Raw genomic sequence first — 17,487 nt, 5'->3', positions numbered from 1 at the left:
CCTGTTCGGTGAGGCTGGTACGACCTTTTGGCCGTTTATGAAGCCACGGCCTCCGAGTTACTTATGAGTTCTGAGTGTTGCAGCTAATTTAAAAGGCCTGATTTTCATAGCTCCACCCTGAAGCTTGGGTTTCACAGTTCATACTGAGAATTGCTCTCATCTCATATCTGAGGCTGAGCAAATGCTGGGAAAGTGATACATCAATCCTGTCCTATCACCTTCCAACTGTCCAACTGATACTGATCAAAATGTGCATTTCGGTAAAGCCCTGGATATGGTAGAGCATTCCGTTACAGGAGTCTAAAAAAGCAAACATTGTCACTGGTCCCTATAAAGAGATATCGGGGCGCATAACCAACAGGGTGGACAAAGAGATAGGTTTTAAAGAGAGCCTCAAAGGGTTAGAGAGGGTTACAAAGGTGGACAGTTCAGGGATGGGATTCCGGAACAGGCCGAGGCAGTTGAAGGCATTAAAGGTCAGGCGAAGGAAATCGAGGATGGATGAAAGGCCAAAATTGGAGGAGCGAAAGATCTTGGAGGTTAGCAGAGCTGGAGGCGGTTACAGAGATAGGAGGGGGTGAAGCCATAGATGGATTGGAACCCAAAGGATGAGAAACATAAATTTGAGGCAGTGTAGGTTGGCGAGCAATGGGATGATGAGTAAATGGGGCCGACTGCCCAACTGAAATTACATTCAAGTTTGTGATAAATGGCATGCGTTTAGTATTATAGCAAAACTTTATCAAGTGACCTGTTCAAATTGACAAGCAGTCCATTGGAATCAGATGCATTTTCTCGAATAACACTGCTGTTGAGACACTTCCAGGAAAAGTGCTTTTCCCAGACATTTGTTCATAGAACCATTGAATTTACAGTGCAGAAGGAGGTCATTCGGCCCATCGAGTCTGTACCGGCCCTTGGAAAGAGCACCCTACCCAAGCCCATACCTCCACCTGTAACCCAGCAACCCCACCCAACCTTTTTTGGACACTAAGGGCAATTTATCATGGCCAGTCCACCTAACGTGCACATTTTTGGACTATGGGAGGAAACCGGAGCACCCGGAGGAAATCCACGCAGACACGGGGAGAACGTGCAGACTCCACACAGACAGTGACCCAAGCCGGGAATCGGACCTGGAGCTGTGAAGCAACTGTGCTAACCCCTGTGCTACTGTGCCATTGGCAGACTTGATGGGCTGAGTGGCCTCCTTCTGCACTGTAAGAATTCTATGATTCTATGTTTCTTAGGGTGAAAGATGGGAGGCTAGCCAGGAGAGCATTGCAGTAGTCGAGTCTGGAAGTAACAGCATGGATGAAGGTCTTGGTGGGGGTATGATTGTATGAATCTACATTATCCATTAAACAAATTTCCTTTGAACATTCGGTTTTATTCATTAAGGGAATACTGTTTTATGCTTCAATGGATTTCTCCTGGGTGGCTCACAGCAGTGTCCAGGAACTAGTTCTGTGGATTAGCGACCCCGGTATAAATTGTGACCATTTCTGTGGGAATTATGCATTAACTTTGAGAATGAAATGAAAAGGGACCAGAAAATGTTGTCACATCCTTTGGCGTTCTACCATGGGGGAACTGGATGCTTCCTTTACATAGATAAACCACCGGGGAATACAACGGAACTCCTACCAGGAGAAAACCAGGACTCAAATTCATTTAAACCACTGGAACATTTGTGGTATGGTGCCTAACTCCTCCACAAGACCACCAAGCATCTGGTGTACTCAGCTCCCATTGGACTGCCAAAGATTGGACACAAACCATCCATTCTTCACCAGATCTAAGATGAGCTGTATGTTCTCTGCCTCCTCCTGGCCAAGGAACATGTACAGGGCTCAATCCGTGTGCTCCAAACTCTACACTGTAAATAGTGGTTAAACGTTTTGTTCAAAACAAACTGCTTTCATGCACACAATGTCTTTTTGCAGCTGCCGGTCTTGACTTGTGGTGGGAACAATCTGGAACGAAAAGACTTATCTTCCTCTCTGCTAATTTTAGTGAAAATAAGGAAAAGGAAGGTGTCATTGGGCGTGGCAGCACCTTTCCTAGCGCTCTCGCAACTCTTACACTTCTTAAAGTGTCAAGTTAAAGGAAATTTTGCTTAGGAATGATAAAGTTGTTCTCTCGTCCGAAGTACACAATTATTTTAATCCAGCTCAAAGCTGGGGATAGTGAGTGAGTTTCCACTGACTTGTTTGTATATAGAACCAAAAAAAATCTTGTAGCCCCTTTCACAGCCACTGGACAACCCAATGCACTTCATGGGCAGCACGGTAGCACAGTGGTTAGCACTGTTGCTTCACAGCGCCAGGGTCCTGCTTGGATCACTGTCTGTGCGGAGTCTGCACGTTCTCCCCATGTCTACGTGGGTTTCCTCCGGGTGCTCTGGTTTCCTCCCACAAGTCCCGAAAGACGTGCTTGTTAGGTGAATTGGACATTCTGAATTCTCCCTCAGTGTACCCAAACAAGTGGCGGAATGTGGCGACTAAGTGATTTTCACAGTAACTTCATTGCAGTGTTAACGTAAACCTACCTGTGACACCAATAAAGGTTATTATTATTATAATAGCTAATTCAGAACATTGTCACTGTGGTAATGTAGGAAACGCAGCTTCCAATTTACACGAAGCAGGCACCCACAAACCGCAATGTAACAATGACTAAATCAAAATGTTTTATCAATGTTGATTGAGGGATAAACATTGTCCATTAAGTAAGAATCTCCTTGATGCAATACTGAACCATGCATGTTTGAAAGGGTCCTGACCTCAGCCAGGTGACTAGATTATAATAGGCCTCAGTACATCATCCAGCTGGGAGAAGGGAAAATCAAACAGGGGCATCTGTTTTCTATCTCTACCTTGCCGTTCCTGTCCAATGGTGATGGAGTGTGTCAGGGTACAGGTAAGACAGGATCAGGTATGCCTGACACACCCTGAGATCCACTGTGTACATCCCCTGCTTCTCCTTGCTGATCGTACTGATCATAGCTGAAATGCTGACGCTATACCTGAGATTGAGTCACCACCTTCAGGACAGAGGGGAGAAAATTACAGCGATGGGACACTGCAGCTTTCAAATTGAGAAGCGTGCCCATCATGGCTCTTTATCAGATCTGACAGAGAACAGCAGGAAAAAAAAACACGAGTCTGAACGGAAGACAGCCCTCCCACAGCACTGAGAATAGAGTTTCAGTTCGAAAATGGTAGTGTAGGAGTGATGTAATGAGCGGAGTATATTTCAGCAAAGGTTTTGAATGGAGACATCAAACAGACTGTCTGCTCGAGTGTGTGTCTGTAGATGACACTGGCATTTGATTCAACTGCATTTTAGCTCTCTCCCCCGCACACTCCAGTAAACTGTGTGTCTTTCTCAGTCTAACAACCATGGGTGTTGTAAACAAATTACGTGAATGTCTAGACATGGCTATGGAGCAAAGAGCAGGGAAGTGGGACTAATTGAATAGCTCTCGCAAAGAGACAGCACAAGCACAGAGCACTGAATGGCCCACTTCTGTGCTGTACAAATCTATGATCATGATAGTAAATACTGCTAATAATCACCGTTTACTGTTTATCAACTTACTGATGAACTGTATTGACCCTGATATTTCCAGGGGTTATGAAGAGAGAATTTGATTAAGAAAATAGTCCCACAACAGATGCAGTCTCTCTCTCACCCGTGAACTAGGCCTCTTTCATTTTAAAATTGACTACTCTAGCCATCTCTGGCCTTCTACTTTGCTGGGTAGTGTTAGTCCTTGAGTCAGCCATTATGGGAAACCAGCAAACATGCGTCACGTTTGATAGAGCGCCCCCTGCTGCTTGGCAGCCTCTCTTCATAGGATCGATTGAGCAGGGGGAACCTTTGAGTCAGAACCTCCAGCCTCTAATCCTGTGGCGCAGCATACCAATGTTCAGTGCAGCCTGTTTGTGCTCAGCTTTCTTCCAATGCACAGATTTGCAGCTCCACACGGCAATGCCGTGTCTGGTGCAGAAGATCAGCAGTTTGCAATTTTGCAGAGGCCACAGCCTCTGTAGTGGCAGATGGCGGATAAGAACCTCAGGCAATAGGTCCATCATCATACCTGTGACTGTACTTGACCTTGACCGAGTGTGGGATGATAGAAATACATGCAGCATCAGGCCACATAGCTCAACAGTACTTCACAAGAACCCTATCCAATTCTGCTTCCTCTCACGCTCGCAGCATACACTTCTGGTCCTATCTCCCTCATGCACTTTAGCTAGCTTTCCCTTCACTCTGTTATTTACTTCAACCACTCAATGTGGTAGATCAGAGAATTAATTAAACCAGCCGGAAAACATATAAAAGTATACCTTTAGGAGGTGTAAAACATACCATTTAAGAGAGAAGGAGAAACGTTACACCTAAATTGCAAATTAATGTGCGTCTCTTTAAGGAGGCCGCACAGCTTTGAGAAGAAGCAAAATAGTGAACAGGAGCTATATTCAGAGGTGACACAAAGGTTTTACAGATGGGAAACCATCGTGTTTGCTCACAAGCATTCATTGTGACAGCTTCAAAATATCAAGAAAATGACAAAATCTAGTGTTTATTCCAAAGGGAAAGAATTGTCACAGAGTTCTGCACCGGCACAGCACATATCTCTGGCAGTTTTCAGCAGATCGACTTCTGTTATTTTTGTTTTCGCAGTCAGTTTTGATGTGGTGAGGGTGAAGTAAATACATCTGCTCTTCCTATTGCCTAATCTCAATGCTCCTCTATAGCCCACGAGATGTGACGAGGCTTTATTTTCATGTGTTTATTAACACTCGATGAATAAGAAAAGAGTAATGAAAGGGCGTTAATACAACACCTTTCACAACCTTTCAGAATGTTCCAAAGTCAGTGAGGTAGGTTTGAAGCTTAGGCATGTTTGTACTGTAGGAAACATTTGGGCAGCACGGTAGCATTGTGGTTAGCACAATTGCTTTACAGCTCCAGGGTCCCAGGTTCGATTCTGGCTTGGGTCACTGTCTGTGTGGAGTCTGCACATTCTCCCCGTGTGTGCGTGGGTTTCCTCCGGGTGCTCTGGTTGCCCTTAGTGTTGGCTGGGGTTATTGGGTTATGGGGTGGAGTTGTGGGCTTGGGTCGGGTGCTCTTTCCAAGAGCTGGTGCAGACACGATGGGTCGAATGGCCTCCTTCTGCACTGTAAATTCTATGAAACATGGCAGCCAATTTGCACACAGCAAGGTCACACCAATTCCAGTGAATTAACAACCAGCTAATTGGCTCTAATTATGTTGGTTGGCATCTGGTGTGCAGGGGACATTGGGAGGGGGTAAATATTATGTTATTATTGCTGTAGATCTCAGATGAAGTTTTTCCTGATCTGGATTCATAAATACTGCTGGGGCAAGACTGTTGGTCAACTTTAACTTTTATCAAACATCATACTAACTAGATACGGCGTCATCTTCGCACGAAGCTCAACATAGAACTATCTCTCAGCATACTATGTTGTCAAATGATCTTACTTCACCGATGGCATAGATGATATATATTTACATATTTAACATAAACTCTTTGTATCACATCTCTCCTCCAGCCTCTGACTCTGTTAAATACTTTATTTATGTACATCTGTCCCCAAAGTCTTTTTCCTCCCTGGTTCACAAAGATAAATGTTGTGGTAGTTTCACCAATCTCCCTAACCTGGTTCTCAGTTCCCTTGGATGTTATATTGGATTCAGGCTCCTCTGTAGAGTAGCTGATGAATCATCAGAGACCATTGGCTCTCTTTTCAAGTTATCTTCCTGAACATATGGACAGTTAGTCCATTCCATTGATGATCTTCTTCTTGTAGATATAAGTGCACTTCTGTTTCTTCTCATTGTCCCATTTTCAGCCTCTGCAAGGTAAGATCATGGACTTTGTGTTTTCTCCAAGTCTTGGCCTTCATTATTCTGGTCACAACTCCAGACTGAGTCTCCTGTTTGGGGTTTTGGTAAATAATGTACCTCTAAGGCATTGGTTATAATTTCTGATTTGAGTTGAACGATACTCACCTTCCTTTTCTCTTACTCTCTCTGTATCTGCTGCTTTGAGATGTGGTAGAAGTGCGTGTAGAAGAACAGGAAGTTGAGTTCATAATGTTATTCACGTCACAAATTCTGATGAGGCCAAATCATTCTGAAGTGACTTGGAATGGTAGCTTAATGGTGCTAAGTTGATATCATAATTTTTCTTCAATAGAGCTTTTGCCACTCGTATTCCCTTTCGGCCTCTCCATTAGCTTGTGGACACGTGGGTGAACTAGGCACGTGGACAAATCAATAAAACATTCATTTGCAAACTGTTGGCCATTGTCTGAAATTATTAGATCGTAAATGCCATGTGTGGCAAACGTTTATTTTAATGACTTGAGGTCGGGCCACGAAGACCTTTTAATGTCAATCCATCTGGAATAATAATCAACACCTGGGGCTTGCAAAGATCTATTCTGTGACATTCCCACAGTCCGGATGGGAATGAGGATATCATCAATGGTCCAAGTTGCTCCTGGCAATGGATTGCAAGGCGATGTCACTCAGAATCATTTACTCAAATGGTTTTCAGATCCCAGGCCATCAAACTGAATTCCACACTCTCGCACAACAGTTTGTAATGTCTAGGTGTCCCTGGTGCCTTTGAAGGATCTCGAATTGAAAGACTCTCCGTATGACCAACCTCTCTTCATAAGCTAGCAGGTCAGCCATGACACTGAGATGTCCTCAATGATAAAAGTATCAGGATGAGCTGGTGTGGAATGAATTCAGTCCATCCGTTTATGTAGTATTCTCTCCTTTTTTGCACATTCTTCACCTGCGCTTTGTGTCTTTCGAATTTCATTCAACCTCTGTGTTGTTGCCGATGGGAATTTGGTGGTTAGTGAGGTATATGACTCTTCATCCTCAGTGAAAATCATGTCCTCCCTTTCAGGCTTTTCAACAGGAATTGGTGCCAATGCATTTCTGTTGTTTGTTGTTCTCCTCAGATATTTCCGTTTGTGGTATCAATCACATGAATATCAGCTGAAATCTCTGGACTCATTGTGGCATCCTTGCTCATCTTTTGGTACTTAATAAGGTAACACAAGCCACAAGGTGGCTTGTGGTCTGTCTCAATGGTAACCTGTGGGCCTAAGATGTAGTCAGCAAACTTCTCACTGGCCCACGTGGCTGCTAATGCCTCTTTTAAAAAAAATTACATTGTATCCGTGTTCCCTGTCAGTCAATGATTGAGATGCATACTAAACTGCCTGAGAATGCCACCTTCTTTCATTTGAAAGAATACTGCTCCTAGTCCAGTCGCTGCTGCATCTGCAGCAGCTATTGTGGGTAGTTCAGATGATAGCGCGCCAATGTGTCTGGTGAAATAAACATCTCTTTTATCTTTTGGAATGAGATTTTCTGCTATTCCCCTCAGCACTGTGCTTGGGCTTGTCTAACCAGCTGTCGCAGAGGTTCATAGACATGTGCCAGATCAGTTAAGAACTGTCCGACTTGATTGAACATTCCCATGAAGCGCTGAAGCTCGATAACGTGGTGAGAAATCATTGATTGTCTGTCTTTTGGGGATCAGCCCTGATGCATGAACAAGGAGTCCCAGAAATGTAATGGTTGTTTGTGAGAGCTCTCGTCTATTATTGAAAGTTAATCTTGTTTTCTTCCTAGATTTGGAACATTGCTCTCACTCTGCATTATGCTGCTGTGTGGTGGACCCATGGATCAGGATGTCATCCATCTGGCAGATGACCCTTTCTAATCCCTCCAAAAAGCCTGTCATCATTCTCTGAAAAATCTCTGGTACCGATTTAATTCCAAATGGTAGTGGATTGCTCGAAGCGTGTGATAAATGTAATTAGTCGTTTGGATTCTCACCCAAAGTTGTGTTTTTTGCTAGAATTGGCAGACCCTCATCCACATGCCTTTGGGTGGATCTTTGTTTAACTGAGTGAAGACGACACAAATTTGTGTTGAACCATGCCTGAGCACCAACTTGTAGATATGGTAACAGGTGAGGTGACCTCCAGATGCAACATTGACTCAATTTCTTGTTTTGCCTTCTGTGAAAGTGAATGTGGAACCTTACTTGGGATGAATGGTGGATGAACCTTACAATGGTTTTGAATCTGGTCTCAATGTGATGTGATGAACTGTTTTCAGCTTTCCAAGGTCTCTGAATAACCTTGGAAATGCTGTCCTGAATTCGGTCACTTTTTCTTGGCGTCCTAAATCTACCTTATAGGAGAATAGATCTGTGCAAGCGTTTTGGCTCAACAGTGAACAGCCTTAGTTGTGGATCACATGATTTTGCTTCCTTTGCACTGATGTTTAGCAGCCAAATGCCCTTTGACCTTCAGCTGAATACCAGGAGGCCTGTGGCGCAGTGGTAGTGTCCCTACTGCTGGACCAGAAACTCTGGGTTTGAGTCTAATGCTAGAACGTGTCGGCCATGGAAGGAGAGTTCATAACAATGTTCAATGGGCTAATAATAAGCTTGGTCAACCATTCCCCACTATTCCCCAAAAGGATAAAAAACAATGTGTGTATGAAGATAAAGTTGAAAGCATCCTGTATCTTGGAGTAGTACAGTCAATGGCTGGAGGAAGTTTTGCTTTAGCCACTGTTCTGCATCTGAATGAATTGAAACTCCTGCTCCAGTGTCTAATTTGAAGTTTGTTTTCTGTCTGTTGACCATCTGTGCTACAATAGTTCCTATTTGATCCAGTAATTTCTTCCAAGAATGGCACTTGTTTTGTTTAGCTTTTGAATGCTACATGATTTTAACTGTTGCTCCTTTAAATTTTGTGTGTTTTTTGCGTTAAATATTTTGCTTCACCACACTGATTTGAAATGGCCTCTCTTCTTGCAGGAGTGGCACTGCGAATAGGCAGGGCATTCTCCGTGCTGGTGCGGCCTTTTCCTGCCACAATGATGGCAGCTACCATGTCCTCTTCACTCTTTCTCGGTTTTGGATTGGGTGTGCTGCTACTTCCGGCTCCTACAAACTGCACTGTGTCAGCTGTTTGTCTCCACAAGATCTCTTTGTCACTTCAGATAAGCATCTGATTTTGTCTTCTCACTTCTGCTTGCCTTTCTAACTGAACAGCCTCGACTACTGAATATCTGATGAAGTTTCCTCTCAGACTCCTACAACAATGTAATTCCAAATTATTTCACCTTTCAAGACTCCTTATTCGTAATTCTCAGTTGGTTGACATAAATCACAATAAAGGAATCTATCCCTTTTCCTAGTCTTAAGGTGGGTCTATTGAACTTCAACCTTTCTATAATGGTGTTTCTTTTAAGACAAAAAGAAGTGGCAACGGTTTTGATAACCTCTATGTATGTCACCATGTCTTTGTTTATTCTCTGTCTGACCATTACGTCATCTGCATTGCTGCCTATGGCGTAGAGAAGGGTACTGACCTGTTCTTTGGTGGTCTTCTCTACTAGTCCCTGGTAACTCTACAACACCAATTCTGCCACTCCTTGGCTTGATCCAGCCCTTCCACATGCTTGAAGCACATAGGTGAAGGTGGGAAAAGGCCACTTTTTCTCACATTCTGGTGGTGATTTCCCCCTTGCTGTCCTTGTCCTGCAATCGTTTCTCTTGCTGTTTCTTCCACTCACTGGGTTCTTTACTTGTGCTTTCCGTTGCCACCATCTGTTACCATCGCTGTGGGTCTTAGTTGCGATTGTTCATAGTTTGGATTTATAGATAATGCTGGACGGAAGACCGTTGCTGAACTTTATCTTTTGTTGATCATTATGCTAACTATGTACGTTACAGACATATCAAGAGGCTCTATTTCTCAACATACACCATTATCATCTGATCTCCCATCCCTGATGATGTAGATATTTACGTATTTAACTCTTTGTACGACAAACATTAGCCAGGGGGGGTTTCCCTGCTCTTCAACATAGAGCAATAGGATCTTTTAAGCCCTTCGAGAGCAAATATGTCATGATTTAACATCTCATCCAAAGGACAGTATCGACAAACTGCAGCATTCCCTCGGCACTAATATGTCAGCCTGGATTACATGATCAAGCCTCTGAAGGTGGTCCAGGAAACCATGGGCGTGATTCTCCGCCCCCCACACTTGGTGGGAGAATAGCGGGAGGGCCTCCCAACATTTTTCACGCCCTCCCGCTATTCTCCCCCGCCCCCCCCCCCTCCCCCCACGCCCAACCCATGCCATGAAACGCCGCTCGCCTTTTTTTACAGCGAGCGGCGATTCTCCGAGGCTGATGGGCCGAGCGGCCGGGCCTTCACACCCGTTTCACCACGGCAGCAAACACACCTGCTTGCTGCTGTCGTGAAACGGGCGCCAGATGCCCGTTTGGGGCATCTAGAGGCCCGATTGGCATGGGAGCACCACGACTGTGCTCGGGAGGGGACAGGCCCGCGATCGGTGCCCACCGATCGTCGGGCCAGCGTCCAAAACAGATGCACTCTTTCCCCTCCGCCGCCTGGCAAGATCAAGCCGCCACATCTTGCCGGGCGGCTGAGGAGAAAGACGCCAACTGCACATGCGCGGGTTAGCTTGATGTGCGGCCTTGACGACCGTGATGCACGGGGCCGCGCTCCTAGCCCCGCCCGGGGGGAGAATCGGCCCCGGAAGTGGCCGTGAAGGCTGCCATGGGTCACGGCCTGTCCCACGGCAGCCTTTACGATTCTCCGCATTTGCGGAGAATCTCGCCCCATAACTTTTGTCCCGGAGGCAAGAGAGCCAACTCTGAACCATGGTAACTGGTGTCTGCCACATGGCATAACAGGAATAATGTGTCCCTCAGCACTTCTGCTGGTATGCAAGGGTGAGAATGAAAGTTGGTCATACACATCGATGACACGGGGAAGAATTTTCCCAGAAAGATCGGACTGGAAATGTGCGGCGGCAACACGCACAACCGACCGGCGAGATTGCCCCCTTGATTTTACAGGCAACACCTAAAACGTAAGCTGCTGCCGAGGGTTACAGGGTGGCCACAAGCCCCCTCGGTGAGAGGGCCGGGAGCCTCAGCAGCACCGGGAACGGTGGCCATTGCTGAGGAAGATTTGGGGCCCTGCAAACTAACATTGGGTGGGGTGAAGAACATTAAAAGAAAAGTATAAAATGAGATTGATGGGAGGAGGAACATCGCTGAGGTAATCATTGGGACCGCAAGGGATTCTTTCCCTCCCTCCTGCCCCACCTTTGAATAAAAACATACATCCTTCCAGGCCGCTGCTGTGAGGCCAACTGCATTCAGCGGGTGTCCCCAGCACCCAATGCAGGTTCAGTGCGCCTTGACAGAATGCAAATGCCCTGGTAAAATGGCCATTAATAGGGCATTTGAAAATTTAAATTTCTCCTTGGGGAGAAAGTTCTGGCCGAAGCCAGGCCCTTGTTGTCCAGTGGCAGGACATGGTGGGGGAATGAAACCTGCAATGCCCCTCCCCCAAATTTATTCCGCTGTCCCCTCCACCTACACTTTCTCTCCCACCCCCCTCCCCAACCAATCCACTGTGATCCGCAGTCACAATTCTCCCTGTGGCGCCTTTTGAGCCCCATTTCACCAGACTCCTGAGTTAACTCACACATTGAAGTTAAAGCCACCGTGCGTCAGAATTACACGCTTCAGGCGCAATAAGAAACTGATTTTGATTTCATCATGCCGTGGAAACATTGTGCCCAGATGGTTCTGCTTCACAGTTATGAGTGCCTGGATTCAATCTGCCGGTTTGGACACAGAAATGTTGTCAAGGAATCCAACTGGAGGCCCACAATTCACTGTGAACACCCAGACACTTTAGTCCCATAAATAACTCCGGGCTGGGAAGAGAACGGGGGCGAAAAGTTTCAGACAGGAAAGCCAGATGAGTGAGCTTCCCGCACGCCTTGCAAAAATTAGCCACAGGATATATTTTTTTTAGTGTCGCTGACAGCCAACCAGATTGAGAGGCCTGTCAGGAAAGCAGCAGTGGGATGGAAGGCACTTAATTCTGACATCGTGGAATGGAGTGCAGAGCGGCGGGCGGAGGGTGTGTTCTTGGACATCAAAGACAATGTTAGGCATCATAGGCCATGCAAGGGGAGAGCTTGAATGTCCTGAGAGGTTTCACACATCATGCAAACGTTGCTTTCATGGGGAGTTTAGACATTACGGCAGGGGTGGGGCGGGGCGTGTGGGGGTTGGTTGGGACATCATGGAGGAGTCTGGACATTGTGGGTCAATTCAGACGCCATGGGGGGGGGGGATCAAATCATTGTGGGGGGTTTCAGATGTTATGGACAGGTTTTGGACATTGTAGAGATGGGTTTGGAAATTGTGGAGGGGAATTTGAATATTGCGTGGTGGCTTGACATCGAGGGCAGGGTCGGACATCGTGGAAGGTTAAACATTGTTGGGGTGGACATTGTGAGTAAGGTGAGATATCGGGATGGTGATTGAACATTGTCAGCTGATTGTTGGAAGGCTAGAGTTAGCTGATTATAATGGGTCTCCTCTCATGGTGAAAACCTGGTTGTGCCTGGGGAAACATTTCTGCTACACTTGGCCACAAGCAGTGCGCGTGCTCGTCTCATGGATCTGATCCTTCCTTCCTCCTTTCACCTATTGGGATGCCTGAGACAAGGGAACTCTGGCTCTAAGAATTAGAAGTTAGAATGCTATTAAAACAGAGGCACACAGTTTTCTTAAAAGATGCCATTAACCAGCTAACTATCTGATAATGGTTTGCCATCTGCTCCACAACCTTTTAGAACTGGAAATGGGGAGGTTGAAGGAGCGTTGGGGTAGGGTTTGAGAATTTTAACATTCTCATTCGGCCTTAACTCACCTGCCTTTCGGGGTTTAAATTGCCCACCTTACCCTTGGATATCATCGTAAAGGCATGGGGTAAGTGTAATATGGCTTCGGAGAATCAATATTCCATTACAATACCTCACTGCAGCTGTGTGTTACAGTCCCCACAGCTTCCGCCATTCACACTGTCTGCCATTTGGTCTGAATCAGAGGTTGTGGGTTTAGAGTGCTTCTCCAACTGGACAAAAATACTATCCATTCCTGCCACTCTGCCATTACTCAAGCAACACAGTGAAGGGTCCACTTTCAAGAACTGGTTCATTGATACCTTCTATCCGTGCAGCACACAGAGGTTTGGAATGCTGGTAAAAATGCTTTGTTCATTATAATCACATGCCAACTCTACACAGTGCAGTCTTCAGGCTTGAGGGAGAGACCAAGACTGGATAGTCATTGGGACAAGTCTGGACAAACCCTTTCAAAAGTAAATTACAACAGACTTTAGACAATGGGTGATTGATATAATATCATTTAGTGTAATTGTGTTCCCTCATGGATGAATGCAACCTTTGATCATGCTCCTTAATGACATACAACACCATGACACGCAGCTATAATAATCTACATTCACAGCAGTTCTTGATTAAACTGCTTCAAACGTTCAAAGTATCCATCAGACAGCTTTCCCTCCCTTCACGGTTACCTCACCAGGACTGTGCTCAATCAATGAGTGATCGTCAGGCTTCAGCTTCCGTTCTCAGTGTCTGAGAATAAGTAAGCATCTTCATGAATTGGAGGGGGTGGGCGGGGCTGTGGGGGGTGAGGGGAGGGATATGAATTGGACAGAGGGAGATGATCACAATGACCTGTTTTCAAGCTGATGGCATGGTTATCTCAAAGATGCAGTTCTTGGTGGATTTACAGTACGTTGGAGGGGGTCACAAAATGCCATCTTCCTATATAATGGAGAACCCCAAGGTTACTGCTGCGGTGGTGAGCAAGGGCACCCTTAGGTATTAACATCAACATTCCACATGGTCTTTTGAGATGACCCAGGGCCCAAGCCCTGAGGCTGGAGTGGAAACATCCCTCTGACAATAATGATGTGTAATTTTGTGTGCTAAAATTCTCACTTTGCACGACCTCAGTTCTCATTTTAAAGGTTCCACATGGTGGCTGCAATTGTTATTCACAGCAAAGGACTCAATCTCGAATGGACATGTAATATGCTGTAATATGTTCAAGCAGACCCATTAGTTTGAGGATGATCGTGCTGTTCTTATGGTCAGGTGAGGAGGGGGTCGAATCACTGCTCATTTGAAAAGGATATACTTGCCAATTCAGTGAGCGTTTAACTGTTAGTGCGCTGTGAGCATTAAAGACATGACCAGACAGGCCCAGGTGCTCTGGCGCCTGCTGATTTTCAAATGTAGATGATTGGTTTGGCTGTGCTCCTGTAGTCGGTGTGGTGGGGTTGATTTCCTTCAAGAAGTCTCTGTCTGAATGAGATATCCCTGGATGGTCAACGTCAGCAAACAGGATTCGAAAGCTTGTAAGTTGGGTTGGAGAGAAGGGAGGAAGGAGGATCTCACTCAAGTCCTCTCTCAACAGCATCTCAGCTGCTTGTCTTCTTACTTCAGAGAAAGCAGAAGCTTAAACACACAAAGGGTGGCCACATGACCCAGCAATTGAAACATGATTGTTACGAGTGTATTCCCCCTTGTATCGAAAGCAGGTCATATCTGAGAATCAACGGTTCCGTTGTTCAAGCGACTCAGTTTAAATCGTAAACCCATTGCAGGTTGATGAGTTCATGTCTGGGAACTGTCTGGGTTCCTTGAATATTCCAGCTGACTCCCCGTGTCTGCGTGCGTTTCCTCCGGGTGCTCTGGTTTCTTCCCATAGTCCAAAGATAGGTTAGGTGGATTGGCCATGTTAAATTGTCCCTGTGTCCAAAAGGTTAGGTGAGGTTCGTGGGTTGAGGGGATAGGGTGGCAGCGTGAGCTTACGTAGGGTGCTCTTTCCAAGGGCCAGTGCTGACTCCTTCTGAACTGTCGGGATTCTATGATTCTTTTCACAGTAACTTCATTGAAGCCTACTCGATTTTCATTTAATTTTCATTCTATGATACCTTACTAATGGGGAGAAGGGTTGTGGCTCACTCATATTCTCACTGAGATCATGGGCGGCACGGTGGCGCAATGATTAGCATTGCTGCCTCACGGCGCTGAGGAGCTGGATGCGATCCTGGCCACGGGTCACTGTTCGTGTGGAGTTTGCACATTCTCCCTGTGTCTGTGTGGGTCTCACCCCCACAACCCAAAGATGTGCAGCGTAGGTGGATTGGCCACGCTAAATTGCCCCTTAATTGGAATTTTAAAAAATTATTTAATGAGGTCATTGTCAATGAGGATCTTTGCAGACGTGGTGTCTCCATGTCAGTCAATTGGAATGTGCAGGTTATAGTGTTGCAAATTGGGCAGCCGTCTTTGTCACACTTAGCTTACGTCACAAGTGATCTGGGATTTTCCAGTCCCACAGAGCGGTGCATATCATCGTGGGTGGGAAGAGAAAGTTTGGAGAGCGTTCAACAGTCAACTGACGGATGCCCTGACGAAGACAAGGAGGTCAATGTGGAAGGAGGTGGGGAAGGGGCATTGGCTCACAATGGCAGGCAGAAGGGCAAGGAGGTGGATGGGGAAGATGAACAATGGAAAGCAGAGGGAAGAACGAGGGAGGAAAGCTGGACCCCGACAAAGGCTGCCTGAAAAGTTCACCAACATGGGGGTCAAAGGGAAACCACATTGTTTGCTGGAAGGGGATGGAAACAGACACCAGAGGCTGTGTGTAGAGTGGGGATTGAGTGATTGGCTGGTAATGAGCCTGGGGGGGGGGGGGGGGGGGGGGGGGGGGGGGGTGGGGGGGGTGGGAGGGTGGTTGAATCAAGGAACAGACTTCCTCTTGAGGCTGCAAGCCTTTCCCCTCTGGGTTGCTGACATCCTGCGCAGTCTGATGAAGGCCTGTGGGCTGGAGAGGGTGATATGAGTATTCTGGACTGGTATTTAAATATGGCGCCGGGTCCTTGATGAATCAGTTGCTGGCCCAGCATGAGACTCGGAGGGAAACCTGCCTCTGCATAATGAATGAGGCTTGCAGCGCAGAATCTGGCCTGGATCCTGCCATTCTGGCCAGAGGGGAAAGGCACCGCCGAAGGCAGCCATCACCGCACCCCGTCTCAAAATGGCAGAATCCGCCCTCCCTATGTCTTTAAAGGTTCAGTAGCGTTTTCCAGCTGGTAGATTAAAAAAATCTTTATTTGGCATAAAGCATGTTTTCATGATGTTCTCAAGGAACGGTCTTCCATCCTCAATCTTCACTGCTACATTTAAATCTGTGTGGTTTTCCATCTGCTTTCATAATCCAGGTTTACTGTAATCAAACCGTCCAGAGTGCCTCATGGGAACCTGTACCACATACCATACTCTCATGTGTCCTGCGTTTAGATACGCTCTCTCGGAATATCGGAGGTGGGCTGGGCAAAGATGGGTCTCTGCCTGGGATGGGGGGTATCAGGCATGGAGTTGAAAATTCCAGCATTTCCAGCATTGAGGATACCAACCTCCTCATAAAAGCCAACCTGGAGTCAATATGAACTCTTCTCCTGACTGTGATGTTTTTATCTTCACGCAGGACTTTATGAATGAGAAGAGGTTGGATTAGGAATGTCTCAAAACTAATGAACAAAGCCATGGTAAGTGGATCTTCATCTTTCTGACACTTTTAACACCTGCCTTCTGAATTTGTCCATAAACGTGGAAGATAGATAGATGCTGATTGATTATTAACTTACACTTCACTTGAGTAGATCTTACTGTGAATAGTTTTGGTCTCTGTGCCTGAGGAAGGATATATTGGCATTAGAGGTAGTCCAGAGAAGGTTCACTAGGTTGATCCCAGGTATGGAGGGATTTTCAAATGAGGAGAGGTTGAGCCTATCCTCCCAGGAATTCAGAAGAATGAGAGGCAAACTTATTGAAAGATGCAGAATTCTCAGGGGACTGCGAGGTTGTTTCCCCTTGTGGGAGAATCTCAGAGAGCATAATCTCAGAGTAAGGGGTCGCCCATTTAAGACAGAGATGAGGAAAAGTTTCTTCTCTCAGAGGACAGTGGTCCTGTGGAGTTCTTTACCACAGAGAGCTGTAGAAGCCGGCCTGTTAAGTGTGTTCAAGTCTTGAGATGCACAGATTTTTAATCAGCAAGGGAATCAAGGGTTATGAGGATAAGGTGGGACAGTAAAGTTGAGGATTATCATAGAATAATAGAATCATAGAATTTACAGTGCAGAAGGAGGCCATTCGGCCCATCAAGTCTGCACCGGCCCTTCTGCAGAGCACCCTGCTTAAATTCATGCCTCCACCCTATCCCCATAACCCAGTAACCCCACTTAACCTTTTGGACACTAAGGGGCAATTTATCATGACCAATCCACCTAACCTGCACGTCTTTGGACTGTGGGAGGAAACCGGAGCACCCGGAGGAAACCCATGCGGACAGGGGGAGAAAGTGTGCCTCTGCACAGACAGTCACCCGAGGCTGGAATCGACCCCTGGTGCCTGGAGCTGTGAGGTAGCAGTGCTAACCACTGTGCCACCATGCTGCCCATGA

General features: G+C 46.2%; 1 long non-coding RNA gene across 1 annotated transcript in view; it reads left to right on the top strand.

Annotated features, from left to right (window-relative positions):
* LOC119965606 overlaps nt 1-17,487 on the top strand; it is a 118,587-nt gene that overhangs the window by 8,974 nt on the left and 92,126 nt on the right. The window contains exon 2 of the long non-coding RNA XR_005460562.1: nt 16,513-16,573. This is a non-coding gene — a long non-coding RNA (uncharacterized LOC119965606). The remainder of the gene's footprint in view (nt 1-16,512; nt 16,574-17,487) is intronic.

This window comes from Scyliorhinus canicula, chromosome 5, assembly GCF_902713615.1.
Source record: "Scyliorhinus canicula chromosome 5, sScyCan1.1, whole genome shotgun sequence".
Taxonomy (NCBI): Eukaryota; Metazoa; Chordata; class Chondrichthyes; order Carcharhiniformes; family Scyliorhinidae; genus Scyliorhinus; species Scyliorhinus canicula.
This window is presented reverse-complemented; position numbering and strand designations above follow the sequence as displayed.